At 43.8% G+C, this 17,201-nt stretch overlaps 1 protein-coding gene and 1 long non-coding RNA gene across 2 annotated transcripts in view; one reads left to right on the forward strand and one right to left on the reverse strand.

Moving 5' to 3' along the window:
• CSRP2 (cysteine and glycine rich protein 2) overlaps positions 1 to 7,299 on the reverse strand; it is a 28,257-nt gene extending 20,958 nt beyond the window's left edge. Inside the window, exon 1 of the mRNA XM_083182594.1 lies at positions 7,141 to 7,299. The gene's annotated coding sequence lies outside the window, so the exon portion shown is untranslated. The remainder of the gene's footprint in view (positions 1 to 7,140) is intronic.
• Positions 7,279 to 17,201, forward strand: part of LOC146074482 (uncharacterized) — a 129,985-nt gene continuing 120,062 nt past the window's right edge. Inside the window, exons 1-2 of the long non-coding RNA XR_014473429.1 lie at positions 7,279 to 7,365; positions 9,174 to 9,334. This is a non-coding gene — a long non-coding RNA (uncharacterized LOC146074482). The remainder of the gene's footprint in view (positions 7,366 to 9,173; positions 9,335 to 17,201) is intronic.

Below are 17,201 nucleotides of genomic sequence, written 5' to 3' on the forward strand. Positions count from 1 at the left end.
CTCTAAAACAGGTGGCAACCACTGTAACTTTTTCAGAAGTATTGCCAGTACACCAAGGGGAAGATAGAACTCTGAGAATCAGAAACTTCAATGTTTGGCTAAGGAATTGGTGCAACAAGGAGAGATTTGGATATTTAGGTCAAAGTCAAGCTACCTGGCAAGACAGAGCCTTATATAAAAGTGATGGCCTGCACCCATCTTCAAGGGTAACGAGAATATTAAGTGAGAAGTTTGGAAGCTTCATAAGCAACTTTTTAAACTAGCAGAGGGGGGCAGTGAACCAAATAAGAATGAAGAAATCTGCTCCCCCAACCTAGAGGTATTGTCTCTGCAGGCAAATCCTACCCACTGCAACAGAAGATAATGCCGATTAAAACCGAATAGATATAGGCAGAAAGATGAACATAGCTAGCAGCAGGAGAAGCACAAACACAACTTTAAGAGCTATGTGTGCAAATGCTAGGAGCTTAGGAAATAAAATCCCAGAACTAATTGCAATAATGACAAGAGATGAACTTGATATTGTGGCTATTACAGAGACATGGTGCAATGAAAATCATGACTGGGACATAGCTATACCAGGATATACTTTATTTAGCAAGGACAGAATGGGAAAAATTGGAGGAGGGGTTGCAATATATGTGAAAAAAAAATATAAAGACTACCTTAATACAAAGTATTGAAGAAAAAACGGAGGGCCTTTGGGTGACCATAGAAACAGGGGAGAAGGCCATTCTTCGTATAGGGGTGATCTACAGACCACCAGGTCAGGAAGAGGAACTAGACAAGAGCCTATTGCAGGACATCAATAAAATGGTATTAAAAGGAGAGGTGATAATCATAGGAGACTTTAATCTACCTGATGTAAACTGGGAGCTGCCTGTTGCAAGTTCTACCAGAAGTAGGGACATGCTGAATTCCTTGCAAGGAGCATCCCTCCAGCAATTGGTGAGGGAGCCCACTCGTAAGGACGCAATATTAGACTTAATACTTACAAATGGTGACAGAATATCTGACATAAATGTGGGTGAAAATCTGGGATCCAGTCACCATCAAGCAGTATGGTTCAAAATAAAGACAGAGACTGACTCATCGCACACAAAAACAAAGGTGTTAGATTTTAGGAAGGCTGATTTTGTAGAGATGGGAAACTCTGTAAGGGATTCTTTGGCAGAGTGAAAGAACTTGGAAGGAGTGCAGGATAAGTGGGAAAAATTAAAAAGTGCAATTCTAAAAGCAACAGAACTTTGTGTCAAAAGAGTTAGGAAAAACACAATAAAAAGAAAGCCATTGTGGTTTGCAAAAGAAGTAGCAAGTATTGTGAAAGCAAAAAAGTTGGCCTTTAAGAAATTTAGGCTGACGCAGAAGAATGAGGACAAAGAGGTGTATCTTGTTAGACAGAAGGAGGCTAAGAAGGTAATCAGATGTGCAAAAGCACAGGCCGAAGAGAAAATGGCCCAGTCAGTGGGTAAAGGGGGGAAAACTTTTTTTTTTTTAGGTATATAAGTGAAAGGAGAAAAACAAAAAGTGGAATAATTAGACTGAAGACAGAGTGGAAGTTTTCTTGAGGGGGACAATGTAATAGCAGATAATATTAATAATTATTTCTGCTCAGTATTCACTGCTGAAAGAGGGGAAGGGGCCACAGATAAGTTGCAAGTATAGTCAGAAAACTGAGGGAGAGACAAGTACATTTACAGAGGAGAAAGTCCTCACAGAACTCTCAAAACTGAAAGTGGATAAATCAATGGGGCCAGATGGGATACATCCAAGGATACTAAAAGAGCTTAAAGGGGAGCTGGTAAAACCAATAACAGAATTATTCAACCAGTCACTAGCTACTGAAGTAATCCCAGAGGACTGGAAAACAGCGAATGTAGTCCCACTGCACAAAAGTGAAAGCAAGGAAGAGGTAAGCAACTATCGACCAGTGAGCCTTACATCAGTAGTAGGGAAATTGATGGAAACACTCTTAAAACAAAGAGTTGTAGAATATCTCAAAACCAGCAATTTACAGGATCCAAAACAGCATGGGTTTACTGGGGGAAGATCATGTCAAACAAATCTTATTGACTTTTTTGACTGGGTGACTAAAGTAATAGATCAAGGTGGGGCTGTAGATGTAGCTCGTCTAGACTTTAGTAAAGCTTTTGACACTGTCCCACATCGCAGACTGTTAAATAAACTTGAAAGCTTGGGATTGGATTCTGAATTATCCATTCAAGATAGTTGAATGGATAAGAGCGTGGTTGCAGGACAGAAAACAGAGTTGTAGTAAACGAAGTACAGTCAAAGGAGGGAAAGGTTACAAGTGGAGTACCCCAGGGATCTGTACGTGGACCGATGCTTTTTAATATCTTTATTGGTGATATTACAAATGGAATTGAGGGTAAAATGTGCCTTTTTGCAGATGACACAAAGGTATGCAACAGGGTAGACACACCAGGAGGGGTAAAACAAATGATTGAGGATCTAGGTAGATTAGAGAAATGGTCAAGAGAATGGCAACTACAGTTTAATGCCAAAAAATGCAAAATCATGCACTTGGGTCTCAGAAATCCAAAGACTAAATATAGTATAAATGGCACTATAATGGAAACTACTGAGGAAGAGAGGGATCTAGGTGTCACTATTTCAGGGGACTTAAAAAGCAGGTAGGCAATGTAACAAAGCAATGAAGAAGGCAAGTCAGATGCTTGGTTGCATAGGGAGAGGTATCAGCAGTAGAAAGAAAGAAGTAAGAATGCCACTGTATAGGTCATTGGTACGACCTCACCTAGATTATTGTGTTCAGTTCTGGAGGCCATATCTCCAGAAGGATATAAATACATTAGAGACTGTACAAAGAAGGGCAACTAAAATGGTGCATGGCCTACATCACAAAACGTACCAGGAAAGACTAAAAGATCTTAATATGTATAGTTTAGAGCAGAGAAGGGAAAGGGGGGACATGATAGAAACGTTCAAATATATCAAGGGTTTGAACAAGGTACAGGTGGTAGACATTCTTCACAGGAAGAGGAGCAACAGAACGCGAGGACATGCACTGAAACTAGAGGGAGGAAGATTCAGGGAAATGTGAGAAAGAATTACTTCACAGAAAGAGTAGTAGATAAGTGGAATAGCCTACCATCAGAGGTGGTAGACGCAAATACAGTAGTACAATTTAAACATGCTTGGGATAAGCATATTGATATCCTTACAAAAAAAATAAGGCTCAAATATGGTTTGAGGTAACATGTTTAAAAAAAAGGGGCAGACTAGATGGGCCAAGTGGTTCTTATCTGCCGTCAAATTCTAATAAGGGGCTTTGCACAAAATACTATGCAGAGAATACACCAAAACCATGGTGTAAAAAAAAAAAAAAAGTACTATTTTTTCCTCTCCCTTATAAAAGGGGACAGTGGTTTACATACAATTTATGTTGGGGAAATTAATTTGGAATCAGTGTGGTGTGTATGATATAGTTCATTCTAAAACCATGCATCTTTCAAAACTCATGCAGTTCCACTTCCCTACATGAGGTGTCGCTCTGCTGAGGATCTTCTAGCATAGTGTGGTCAGTATTTCAACACATATGCGGACCAGTCCTGTGCTACAAGCTCCACAGCAGAGAGACACCTCATGCAGGGAACAGGACCTACATAGGTTTTGAAAGATGCAGGGTGCTGGAACAAACACTAGATAGAATTCAAATGGTAATGTAGTAACCATTTAGTGCAGCATAGGATGTACCTGCAGAGGCTACTGCAGTGAGTGATAACAGTTCTCAGACAAGATACAGCAATGGCGGCAAAGAAAGGAGGTGCCCGGGTTTATTTGTAGGAAGAATTAAAGACATTTAACAGAAAGTACATCATGTTTTAGGTATTCTAAAACTTGACAAGAAACTAAAAGTTGTGAGAGCACTATCATGGTACATATGGGAAGACAAGAGCTGCGTAATGGGTGAGATAAGGGGGGTACAAAATGGGAAGGCGAAGGCCAGACATAGGATTAAAGCAGTTAAGTCAATATGGGACAGAATTAGGGCATGAATTTGTTTTAGTGCTTGAGTAACAATTAAATGGGTGTATCATTGCAATGTTTATGAAGAATAGCAGCATGGTTGTTGTGTTTGTGTGAATGTGGGAAAGTGAAAGAGTGACAAATGATATACGACACCAAGACAGCTTGCCTGGGAAACTTGCTCATTTAGGTAGATGGTGACTGAAGGAATTTTATAACCAGGGCTTAAGACTGTTTTATTTATTCAAGTTATGCTTCATGCACCAGAGACCCGTAGAGTTACAAATTCTTGATATATTATTGCTGCTGTTTGAACATCAAATATACATTTTGCCATTAGCAGATAGAGCTGTTTTTCATTAGAATACAGGCGAAACATTCTAGTAGATAGCATAGAAACATTATAATACCAGAGGCCCCAGCACTGATCTCTAGCTGTGTCACCAGCTAAATCTAGACATCTTTGATGGAGGAACTAAAAGGAATTGGCCACTTTTGAAGGTTACCAATTGATTTTTTTAGTTAGTGCACCTGTAAATTATAGTTTCTTACACGTTTTTGCAAATTAAAAAAAAAAAGGGAACACATCTCAACCTATCACATTACTGCTTGTGAAGTCCTTGTTTGTCTGCTTTTGCATGAGTGACCCCACACACACACACTTATATGCTGGAGAGGGACCCAAAGACCAAACTTCAGCAACAAGAAACAAAACACACACTGTGATGGTGATTCAATCAATTTGGTGGTGTCCAAGTATAAAGGAAGCATAGGTGTAATGGGTGCCTAGCGGAGCAACTTAATTTTATCCACCTTGGGCATACAATAGATGTATGGTGTAGGTAGTCTTCGGCAGAGATTTCAGCCTGAAAAAAAAAAAGGAAGTTTGGAGGTACCAGATGTGTGGCGACTCAATTCTCAGGGTTGTGTGCACATTACCAAGAAATGGACTAGTAACTTTGAAGATATTAGTATGCACTCCTGTGGGTTGAGAAGTAGACGTGTGATGTTGGCGTGGAAACAATCCAGATGTTGGCAACTCATTGCTAAGAAGTGAATTACAACCAAATGATCCCAGTTTTCATTTGATACTGGAAACTGTCAGAGGGCATGTAAAAGGCAGCAGCTTGTAATGCTAGAATATAAAGGGAGGGACATGTACACCCAACTCATTATTTGTTACACAACAGGTCTACAGAAGCATTCTTCAGGCAGTATCCAGACAGAGTGGTTACAAGGCATGTAGCAACTGTATTTACAAGAAAGGTTTATTTTCTTTGCCACAAATACACTAAATAGGAGTCTCAAGATAATACATGTAAAATCACTCATAATTGTATCCAAGGACCAAAATTTGCATGCAAAATCATTAGGAGAACTGGGACTGCCCTCAGTGAAAGGTAGTGTCACACTGATGCAAATCTAATTGCTCCTTATTACAATCATTATTAGATGGGAGAGTATGTTACACATACATCATGGAATAGGTATCATAGGTGCAGGGATTGTGGTGCGCATGGGCCAATGGAGGAGTTGCACAACCTGACAGATTGATTTGCAGCATCCCACCTTCATATACTCATCCAAAGCACCACCTTTCTGGTGGTCCAGTATATACAGAAAATGCCCCTACACAGGAAAAGTAAAGATGGTCTTTCACCCAATTACCTCATCTTTACAAAATGTATCACCACAAAAAAAAACTGAACCGCTAGAACAAGTACCCCTGGTTGTCATTGCTCACTAAGTACAAGTTCCATAATAAAATATGTTTGAGCAGGCCACTGAGCCTATAGCTTTTAGGGCCCAGTAAACCTGCAGAAACATCAAGTGTACACAAGATCACGGAATTAGTCCTATTTAACAAACACAGATGATTTCCCAGGCCTTACTGCCATTATTAAAGGGCAGATTTGGAGTAGCCTGCAGTCATCAAAGGAGACATAGGGGTGTTCCAACTATTGTAAGAGGCAGTTAACTCATTCTCATTTGGGAGGGGTACCTACCCTCTCTCACAGTACACATGGGGATGAAACCTGGCACTGAAAAACGTTTGCTGCTATGATTATTAGGATGAATGTTGTAAAGATTGAAATGTTGAAAGTAAAGTCATTTAAGTTACTAGGACGCCAATGTTACTGCTCATAAAAAGGAGGAGTTTATACCATTACAAGATGGACTAAATTAGAACAGATTCTGAAATTAGTGATACACAGGGCAATGTTAAGCCTCATTATTAGTAGTGAGATTTTCCAGCTGTGAGCAAAAAAAAAAAAAACACACCACAAATAAATTCCTGCTATATAAAGCATGGAAATGTGCAATATGTGGGTCAGATTAATGTACATTTAAAATAAATTTAAAAAAACCAAACATTTGGCCAACAGTATTCAAAACACATAGGGCCAGATGTATCAAGCTTCAAAAAGCGATAAAATGGAGAGTGATAAACAGCCAGCCAATCAGCTCCTACTTGTCATGTTACAGGCTGGGTTTAAAAAAAATGACAGGTAGGAGCTGATTGTCGGGCTGGACAATCAGGACACAGGATGTCCAGAAACAGAGCATTGTGTCCCTCCTGGAGAGGGTCATGTTGGGAGTTATGATGTAGTTTTATTAGTAGCAGTGACAACTAGCAGGTAATTACCGAACACCTGGAAACAACAACAAAATCAGAACTTTCCCTCACTCTGCTGTTATGTAGTTGCATCAATCATGATTTTAAAGAGTGCCGTCTCCAATAAGTAACAACTAACACACTGGCAGAAATAGGATGGCACACAACCCCTGGCTGATAGATCACCCTGTGAGAGTCTCTAGTGAACTTCGCTCTCAGCAGCCAGACATGATCCTGTTCGGGGCTCAGCAGGGCTCCTCACGTGATAAATCACATTGATATCACCTACACCGGAAACTGTGGTACTACTGTCCACAGGGGACAATGGGGGAACCCCACATGAACACCTATCTGCGGCGTCTCTTCAATGTCACCTCAATTATTACGCAGGGAGAAAGGGTTTCCATAATCGTGGAGCCCGTTAGTAGATCCCCTCTTTCTCATATAGGAGAGCGACATATGATAAGTCTATGCCAGGCACGCACACTGCATTAGCAATAGGCACTTGTACTCACCAGGAGAGTGATCGCTGGCCGCGGCTCGGAGACAGAGGCTGCCTGCAGCTGCTAGCTGGATGTAATGCTGGGGGGTGGGAGGAGCCTGGCTCTGGGACAGACACCACTCACCAGTAGTGGGAGAGGTGGGGGAGAGCTCCACATATTCTCCAGCCCCAGGGTGACGTCACTCAGCATCTTCGCCCTGCTCACACCGTAACCTCTGCGGTGCTGCTGCCCAGCCAGGTACGGTGCAGTTAGAACGCTGAATATGTCACAGAACATGAGATAAAACAAGTACTAATTAGGGTGCAATTCTGGAAGTCCTAAGAGGCATGCCGGCTGTGATCTGCACACGGTGCCAGCATTAATCACCACAATTCCCATCAGCTACTGTAGCTCTACATCTGTGGAAGGCTCAGGCTACTGAGACGGTAGATGCTAAATTGTAGTGGGCTAAATGACCTTCCACATCCAGGGGGAGGAGCACGGCCAGGGGGCTTGCTCCTTCACTATCCACGCCCCCACTGGTTGCCTTTAGTAACCAGGTGGTGAGCAAAGCGGAGCGAGCAGGGGCGGATAGGCACGCCGGGAAACCGGATCATTTCCCGGTGTGCCGGTACTGATTAGACCGCATTTTCTCTGTCTGGGCCGCCACTTTATCCCTGGCTGGGCCGCAGGCCTCGGACTGCGCTACCACAGCGCTTAGTGCCCGCGGCCGCAGCCACCAACTACTGGCTGCCCACAGTCAATATGGCCGCCAGTCGCTTTCGGGTGACGTCACCCGGTATTACAGTGTTACTATGGCCACTTTCGGGTGACGTCACCCAGGACTGAGTGGCCTTGAGCGTGTGCGGCCGCAAGCAGCATGGTAAGTGGCGCACCCCCAAGCCGGGTCCCCTGTCATTAGTGTTAACACCCTCCCCTCCAAGCCGGTCATTAGTGCTAGCCAATCGGTACTTGTGTATTTTGGCGGCGCCCATCGCATCGCATACCATAACACATACGATGGTATGCGATGCGACGCGATATCGTACGATAGTGCACGATGGCATACAATTTTGAAATTGTATGCCATTGTACATGGCATACGATGCCATACGATGCGATGCGATGCGATTAAACATTGTATAAGCACCCTAATGGGTGCTTATACAATGTTAAGCACCCAAATGGGTGCTTACAATGTTAAATGCACCCCCACGCCACCCCCCGCTATAAACGTGAACCCGAAGCGTGGCGAGCGCAGCGAGCCCGTGAGGGGCGGCGGTACGCGTCCTACGACCTTTTCATACCCCCACTATCCACGTCGGCGTGGAGTTGAGAATAGAATAGTGTGGCGAGCGCAGCGAGCCACCGAGCCCGAAGCGTGGCGAGCGCAGCGAGCCCCGCGAGGGGACGCGGATACCTTCACAGGTAAACGCGTCCCCTCGCGGGCTTCACAGGTGTCCGCGTCGCCACGGACACCTGTGAAGCCCGCGAGGGGACGCGTATAACTGTGAAGGTATCCGCGTCCCCTCGCGGGGCTCGCTGCGCTCGCCACGCTTCGGGCTCGGTAGCTCGCTGCGCTCGCCACACTATTCTATTCTCAACTCCACGCCGACGTGGATAGTGGGGGTATGAAAAGGTCGTAGGACGCGTACCGCCGCCCCTCGCGGGCTCGCTGCGCTCGCCACGCTTCGGGTTCACGTTTATAGCGGGGGGTGGCGTGGGGGTGCATTTAACATTGTAAGCACCCATTTGGGTGCTCAAAAGCACCCTTTAGGGTGCTTATACGATTTTTGGTCGTATAGGGGGTCAAAATCGCGTCGCATCGCATCGCATGCCATCGGGTGCATGGCATGCGATGCGATGCGATCTGTTCGTCGTACGACGGACATCGGGGGCGCCGCCAAAATACACAAGTACCGCCAATCCGCCCCTGGGAGCGAGCCACCGTGCCCGAAGCGTGGCGAGCTGCGACCTTTTGCGGATTCAAACAAATATTACAGCCAGAACCAAAGTGCTAGCTAATCAGCTTCTACCTTTAATTTTTTACATCCTGTGTTTAATAGGTATCTGAATGATAGGTCGACAGTCAAAAGGTCGGCAGTTAAAAGTTCGACATGGTGGACAATGGTCAAGACAAGTAATTTGGAATTTTTTGGACCTCCTTCAAACTTTACCATCCGCGTTCGGGAACGGTAATCAGTGCCGATGCGTTTCACAAAGCATGGTGAGTGAAGCTAGCCCTTGGGTACACTCCTTGAGATATCATGTGTAGAAACCTACAATTTGACACCTAAAAATCTTGTGTCAATCTTTACATGTGTTGACCTTGACCTATTTGCTGTCGACCTATTGACCCATAACCTATTTAACACTGTTAGTAGCTGATTGGTTGGTACTTCATCTCTCACAATTTTATCTGTCCCTGGTTTGATAAATAACCCCTTTACAAAAGATTTAAATATATACTGTAGTTGGCTCACATTGGAAATGTAGTCGCTGTAGTACAAATATTTAAATTATATGCATGATAACGGTATCATTAATGATAGTATTATACATATCGTATAGTGTATATGATGTGCATGCCAACGGGTTGTTAACAACAGGGGTGCTGACAGTTCAGCCAGGCCCTGGTAAAAATTGCTCCCTGCAATGGGAGAGGAGGAGCATGACTTGGGCCCACCACCAGATCCAGGCCTGGGTAAAAAGTACTTGCATCCACCTCCCGGTGCAACTGGTTAATAACCAAAGATCTCCCCCCCCCCCCCTTGTCGTCTGAGCATGCAGTTAAAACTGTCTATCTTGTCACCAACTGCATGATCAGCAGGGGTGTGCTGTCAAGCTGAAACAAAATCATGTTTGGAAGGATTCAGTATTGAATCCCGGCGGTCAGAATCCCGACGCCGGAATCCCGACAGCCGAAATGCCGACAAGGGGGGGACGTGGATCGCCCCCCCTTGCGGGCTCGCTGCGCTCGCCACGCAGCGGGCCCGGTGCCTCGCTACGCTCGGCACACTAATTTATTCTCCCTCCAGGGGTGTCGTGGACACCCCAGGAGGGAGAATGTGTCGGCATTTCGGCGGTCCGGCGTCGGGATTCTGAACGCCGGGATCCCGACCGCCGGGATTTTAACTGCATCCCGCTTGGAAGCATCTGCAGAAATTACAACCATGAATTTTACAACTGTTAAGGGGTGTAGACACGGCAAGAATGTGGCAGGAGATTTTAACTAGATAGTCAACAAGTTTAGCCAAAATCTCCCAGTGTTTTTCCTGCTTAGATACCCATGCTTAAGCCTGTATCTCCTGGCATAGATAGACATGGAAGGCAAGGCAATTTTGACTAGATCATACTATCATTAATTTGATGAAATTGTTTAGTCAAAATTGCTTAAGGTGTGTACACACTGGCCAATATATTGGGTGTTGATTGAACGGCTGACATATCAGTGTACCATCAGCCAATGTGTACCATCGATATATCTGTGAATGGCATCATTCACAGATATATCAAATTGGCTGTGTAGCACAGCCAATGCCCAATATATAGCCCAATATATATATATATATAAAGATATATCAGCGCATCGTGCTGTGTATACAGGCGATCTGCTGACCACCCATACAGCCACACGAGCACCACCTGTAATTGACAGCTCACCATGCGTGCACCCATTTGTGATGGCAGTCCTGACAGATTGGCTAGAACCCCTTTTCTGGTTCACTCGCAAAGGCAAATTCCGGTACTTATGTAGTATCTGGGCGTCCGATTTTGTGATTGTATGCCTTACCTTAAGGCATACAATCAGATGCGATGCGATTCGATGCGATTTTGCATAGGATTCAATGTTAAGAAGGTCCTGTTCATTTCCCCACTATCCAAGTGGGCATAGAGTTGATTTTATATAGCGTGGCAAGCCCGAAGCGTGGCGAGCGGACGCATATTTCTTAAAAAGTATTCTGTGTCCCCTCGCGGGGCTCGCTACGCTCGCCACAGGTTTATATCCAACTCCATGCCCACTTGGATAGTGGGGAAAGGAAAAGGACCCCTTGTTCCCATTGAATTCTATGTTAAAATGGACTCAGACCATTTTAACATTGAATCCTATGGAAAAATCTTGACCATCGCATCGCATACGATTTGGTCGCATGCGATGCGATGCGATCCGATTTCTAAATCGGACGCCCAGATACTACATAAGTACCCAAATTCCTTCTCAAATGGACAAAACCATGTGCACTGCAGGTGGGGCAGATGTAACATGTGCAGAGAGATTTAAGCCCTGTACACATGCATCAATTTTTCCCGATTTTCGATTTTGCTTACAGAAGCAAAATCGAATCCTAAACGAAATCGAATGGTTTTTGTGTCACTCTCGATCTACATTCAATTCGATGTGTGCTCCCATTTTCACAAAATCGAACAGAAAAATCTACTGTGCAGCCAAGGAAATATCGATCTATTAAATCAAATGTGTACAATGTACCATGAATGTATATCGAATTCGACATCTAATGCAAAAGTACAGATCTAATGCCAAATCGAATGGAAAGATCTAATGCCAAATCTACTAGACAATCAAATCTAACATCGAATCAAAAGCAAATCGATGTGTGTGTACAGGGCTTTAGATTTGGGTTAGTTATTTTGTTTCTGTGCAGGGAAATACTGGCTGCTTTATTTTACCCCTGTAATATAGATCTCTCTTTGAAGTAAAACCCCACCCAAATCTAATTCTCTCTGCACATGTTACATCTGCCCCACCTGCATTGCACATGGTTTTGTCCATTTGAGAAGGAATTTGCCTTTGCGAGTGAATCAGAATAAGGGTCAGCGTGTATGTAGATATATCTGCAGATCAATTAATCCTGCACAAAGGATCCAATAGATCCCGCAGCCAGGAAAACTATTACATATGATACATCATATGCCAAAGAACCGCACACTGTATTGTATGCCATCCTGCCACGGGAGCTGCTGGGGTATTGCATGCGATGCCTCACGTAAGTGGATAGGGGCTTTTACTTACTGATCAGCTGTGTCCTTCTCCTGTTGGAGCATGATCTGCCCAATGATTAGGATTTTTTAAAATGTAGCAATTATATGCAACAATTTTGTTTGTTTATATGTCCTTGTTTTATGTCTGTCCTGCTTTCTCCATATGTCATTACTGTGGAGTATTGCAGGGCCTTAAAACCAATATCATTTATATATGAAGAATATTCATACATTACATTAATTGATCTAATTTACTTGAAATTGTAACGAAGATCCAACAACAATAATTCTTGTATAAAGAGTTCCTGTGAATTTCTACAGCACACCAAATGGAATTGCAGTAGCACAGTGCCTTCCAGAGGTCAATTTTACATAATTAGTTGACTCATCCATACTCCAAAGATGATTAAACTCCACAAGATGAATGAACAGTACAGTATATCCACCAGTATTCTTGCTGCAGAAGTAAAGGTTCTCCAAACTACTGATAGGAAATTTTAGAAATAGTTACATTACACATTGATGATGCAAAACCATAAATACAGTATGAAGAACATAATTATGTTTTGTATCCTTTAAATCAATTGTGGCAAAGTCTGTCAAACATACAACAGACCGCATGAACATTCTAATAATGTTATGTGGTGACGATCCCGCCGAACAGGATGCCAACAAAATACACCAGTGTCTTGGGCATAAGTATGCAAGATGGGTAAGCATTATGCAGAAGGGGAGGGTTTAGGCCAGACATGTCCAAACTATGGCCCTCCAGCTGTTGTGAAACTACAAGTCCCATCATACCTTGCCACAGTTTTGGTATTAGGGAATGCTAAAACTATGGCAAAGCATGCTGGGAGGTGTAGTTTCACAACAGCTGGAGGGCCAGTATGGACTAGCCTGGTTTAGGCATTAGCAGGAGACTTAAGGTGCGTACACACGGGCTATAATCGCTGGAAATATGGTTGCTGAGCAACCATATTGCTCAGTGTTCCATTTTCATCAGCGACCAGAGATAGTCGCTGATGAAAATGACACACTGCCTGGAGAAGAGGAAGGGGAAGTCGCTGGTCGGAGGAGCATGCTCCTCCAACCAGCGACCATTAGGGGGCTAAAAATGGGAGAGCGCACCCGACGATTTATCCCCGGTGCACACTCCAATTGCTGGCAATATGGTCACTCAGCGACCATATTGCCAGCGATAAATGACTGTGTGTACACAGCTTTAGGGTTAGGCTGTGGGGGGCAGAAGAATGGTAAGTAATTTGCCAGAAAAGAAGACTCAATGGTTGCTGTAGGTCAGCACTGCTGAGATATGATAAAGAACCATCTGGGCCCATTTGTCATGAAATACTTGTGGTGTATTCCCCAGTAAGTACCTACACATATTTAGTATCACCCCAATGTATGAATAAGGGATTGCAACAGTTATCCAGTATCTACTGCAATTCCTCCATTTCTAACTGCAGTTAGATACCCATAGGTTTCTACTGGTGATGTAATGTTTTCAGATTTACTATGCTCCCAAATGATGATCGCATTAGTGATATTGTAGCCTATAGCCCCATACACACGGTGGAATATATAGCTCAGTGTCCCGTTTGCATCAGCGACCAGAGATGGTCGCTGATGAATAAGAAACTGCCGGGGGGGAAATCAGCTGGTCGCAGGAGCATGTTCCTGCGACCAGCAATCACTACGGGGGAGAAAACGGGAGCGCGCACCCGGCAATATATCGACAGTGCACACTCCCATCGGGGGGCGATATTACACAAAATCGCCCCCATGTGTACACAGCCTATGGCAGTGGCGTAACTACATTTTGGGCGCCCCCCCGCCGTTAAAGGGAGGGCACCCAGCCACTCACCCGCCGCTCCCCCAGGTAGCCGTCAATGCAGGTGCCCGCCTGAGCACTACCCCTGCCGAGGTCTCCACACCGGTCAGCGCGGACATACCGGGAGCGTGGGATCACTATGTGGCGGTCCTCGGTGCATATAGTGCGACACCCACCCGGACACACGCAGCTCTATGCACCGCGTCTTACTCCCGTCCTGTTGCTGCTGCTTATTATTGATATGGCTTATTATTACCACCAGTGTTTACACTCCAATAATATGGCGCCGGCGCTACGGCATCTGGAGACATCCGCAGACTGCGTATTCCACACTCCGTGTTACTCCCATTGAAGTGTATGGGGACGCTGCCCTGATGGCGCACTATTACTGAGCCCACACCGTGTACCGAGGCGGCTGGGGGGACGGACGCTGCGGGGGACACAGAGGCGGCAATTACTTACAGCTGAGCCGGGCAGGGGGAGCTGTCACAGTCAGTACAGAAGGAAAAACAAAAAAAGCCTATACAATGAATGGGCAGCCTGTGATTGGCTGAGCGCTCTCTCATCCAGTCAGCAATTGGCTGAGAGAGCGCTCAGCAGCCAATCACAGGCTGCCCATTCATTGTATGGGCTTTTTTTTTTCTTCTTCAGTACAGACAGCTCCCGGCTCCCCCTGCCCGGCTCAGCTGTAAGTAATTGCTGCAGCTGTGTCCCCCGCAGCGTCCCCCCCACCTGCACAGGTAAAGACTGGGGATGGTGCGGCGGGGTGTAACGTAACTATAGCACTGCAGCCCCCGGCGCCCGCACATGCATAGCGCCCCCCCGCGGTCGCGGGGGCTGCGGTGCTATAGTTACGCCCCTGGCCTATGGGCTACACTTAGCAAACTTAGGGGCCAGTTTATCATATATTTGCGGCTAATTCTCCCAAAACACCCATTTTTGGGTGTTAGCTGCTAAGTATCCTTCAAATGTATGTAGGAAGGATACCTCCTGCCACAGCTGCTTACCCCATTTCTATAGGGGGAAGGGGGGACACCGTATCACATCAGGTCCCAGGGCTACAGCCATTCAGTAGCATAGACTATGGGCTACAGACCGCACTGCCGGAAGGGCAATGTGGTCAGCGCTAACTGCACATTTGCAGACACCCAGCAAAGCAGAACACAGAGATCCTATCAGAGCCCCTGTCCCTGCAGCAACATAGCAGAACATTAGGATTGCATATTATGATGCGATCCTGGGTGTTATTACACCCACATTGCATTGTATATACAATCCTTCTTAAATGGGCCCCTTAGCCAGCAGTGGGTACCTTAGTAGACCTTGCATGCACAGGAGTCCTGTAGCATGTGCAGCTTGATACACGCCAGGGGTGTAATCACTGCCTGCATTGTGATTTTGGGCACGAATATCACACTCAGATCACTTATTGCTAAATGAACATTCTGAGAGGCAACTGCTGAGTAAGGGGCTGTATATCTTTTACCAGATCGTTTCATCGCAGCGGCTGTCCTTCTAATGTGTTCCCAGTTTAAGAGAATAAACTCACACTTAAGGTGCATACACCCCTACAGATTTATCTGTCCAATCTATCTAGAAATGTATGTGAGCATATGACAATCAAAAATCTTCACCCAAATGCAGGAAAACAGAAAAAATATATGCTTTAATAAATTTGTTATATCAGAATGATTTAAACAATTTGTCTGACTGATCACTGTCTTTTCAAGCATTTGGGAACAATTTTTTGATTGTCATTTGCTCCCATACATTTCCAGGTTTTTATTCCCATCAAATAGAGTGGACAGATAAATCTGTGCGTATACGTACCTTTAAGGTGCTTTTATCTAAAGGATTAGGACTTTACACTCATTGTTGAAGAGTGCAGCTTTGGTGTTCTGTCAGTATACTCGGTCACCTGGATTAGCATCAGTGTGGAACAAATATTTGCTATTTTGCAAGTAAAATATATTACATTATTTCTCAGCCCTTCAGCTATTTACAGGGAAGACATCAGGCCAGGTTACATTTCACCAGTGAGCATTGCTGGCCTTGAACTGCAATATATATATAGAGGTTTTAACATAATTAATGCTGCTAAAGCAGGTATTACTTGTATTTGTAAATAGGAAAAACCCATCTATAGCAGAATATTTAAACTTTAAATATGTTTTTAAATGTTTAAGTGTTTTTCTATGGATATGAAAATCCTACCCTTGAGGTAGATCTACAACAAATATATCCACCTGCTTTTACTGAAAATGGAATTCAAAGAACACAAGTCACATGTACATTATATAAATGTCATATAAAATTAAGCGCTATTTTAATGATGTGACTTGCTATCTAGGGTGGTGTTGCCTGAGCAGGGCACATCATATAGCAAATTAAAGATCTTCATCCATAGGAGGTATTAAATTGACATGGTCATTAAATGCTTTGTTTTGAAGTTAAATGGTAAAACACGCAGCAGCTAATCGCAATGCATCACCACTAAGCTCTTTGAAAAATGTGATTTGGTCAACTCTGCCTGTGCATCTGCCAGGGGCATGGAAACGGTCATTTATTTGCAGTCATTCACTAAGCAGGGACAGTATGGAATTTAAAATATCCCACTTTTCACTGATTGGATAAAATGTGCCAATTTATCCATATAGCTTTTATTAGTACCACAAAATGTTCTTGTAATTATAAATGTATCATGCTTCCCTTCATTTAATTTGTAGCAGCATCTTTCTTTCACAGATCCAGCTGTAACTTGCCTTACACTAAACAAGCACAATAACTTTATTGCTTATTATGCATTAGGCTATTATATTTGCATTAGGCTATTAAAATAGGCTAGTAAGGAGTCATTGTGTATACATTTGTTCACACATTATACAGTGTAAAAAATTACCTTTATGGAAACATTTCCACAAAGCTGCAATATGGTAAGCAATGCTGCCATCATGTGGAAAAAGTGCAGAACAACAATTAAAGACTAGTAACATGGTAAATAAGACATTAAACCTGTTTATTCATGAAGCATCTGTTGTAAAACACTGCTTCTGTTGAAAAATCAAAGACGGCAATGCTTTTACTAGCAAGACATGGCGAACACACGATCAGAAGCAGTGGGTTTCTATAAGAGAGAGGCTTCATAAATAAAACTCTTACATCCTTACACAGGATTAAAAAAAAGCTTTAATATAAAAGTGTAAAACGGATTTGCATATTGTTTTGCCAAATTTCCAAAGTGAGCATTGGTAATGTAATGCCA

Source organism: Crinia signifera, chromosome 4 (assembly GCF_055691185.1).
Source record: "Crinia signifera chromosome 4, ASM5569118v1, whole genome shotgun sequence".
NCBI classification, from domain to species: domain Eukaryota; kingdom Metazoa; phylum Chordata; class Amphibia; order Anura; family Myobatrachidae; genus Crinia; species Crinia signifera.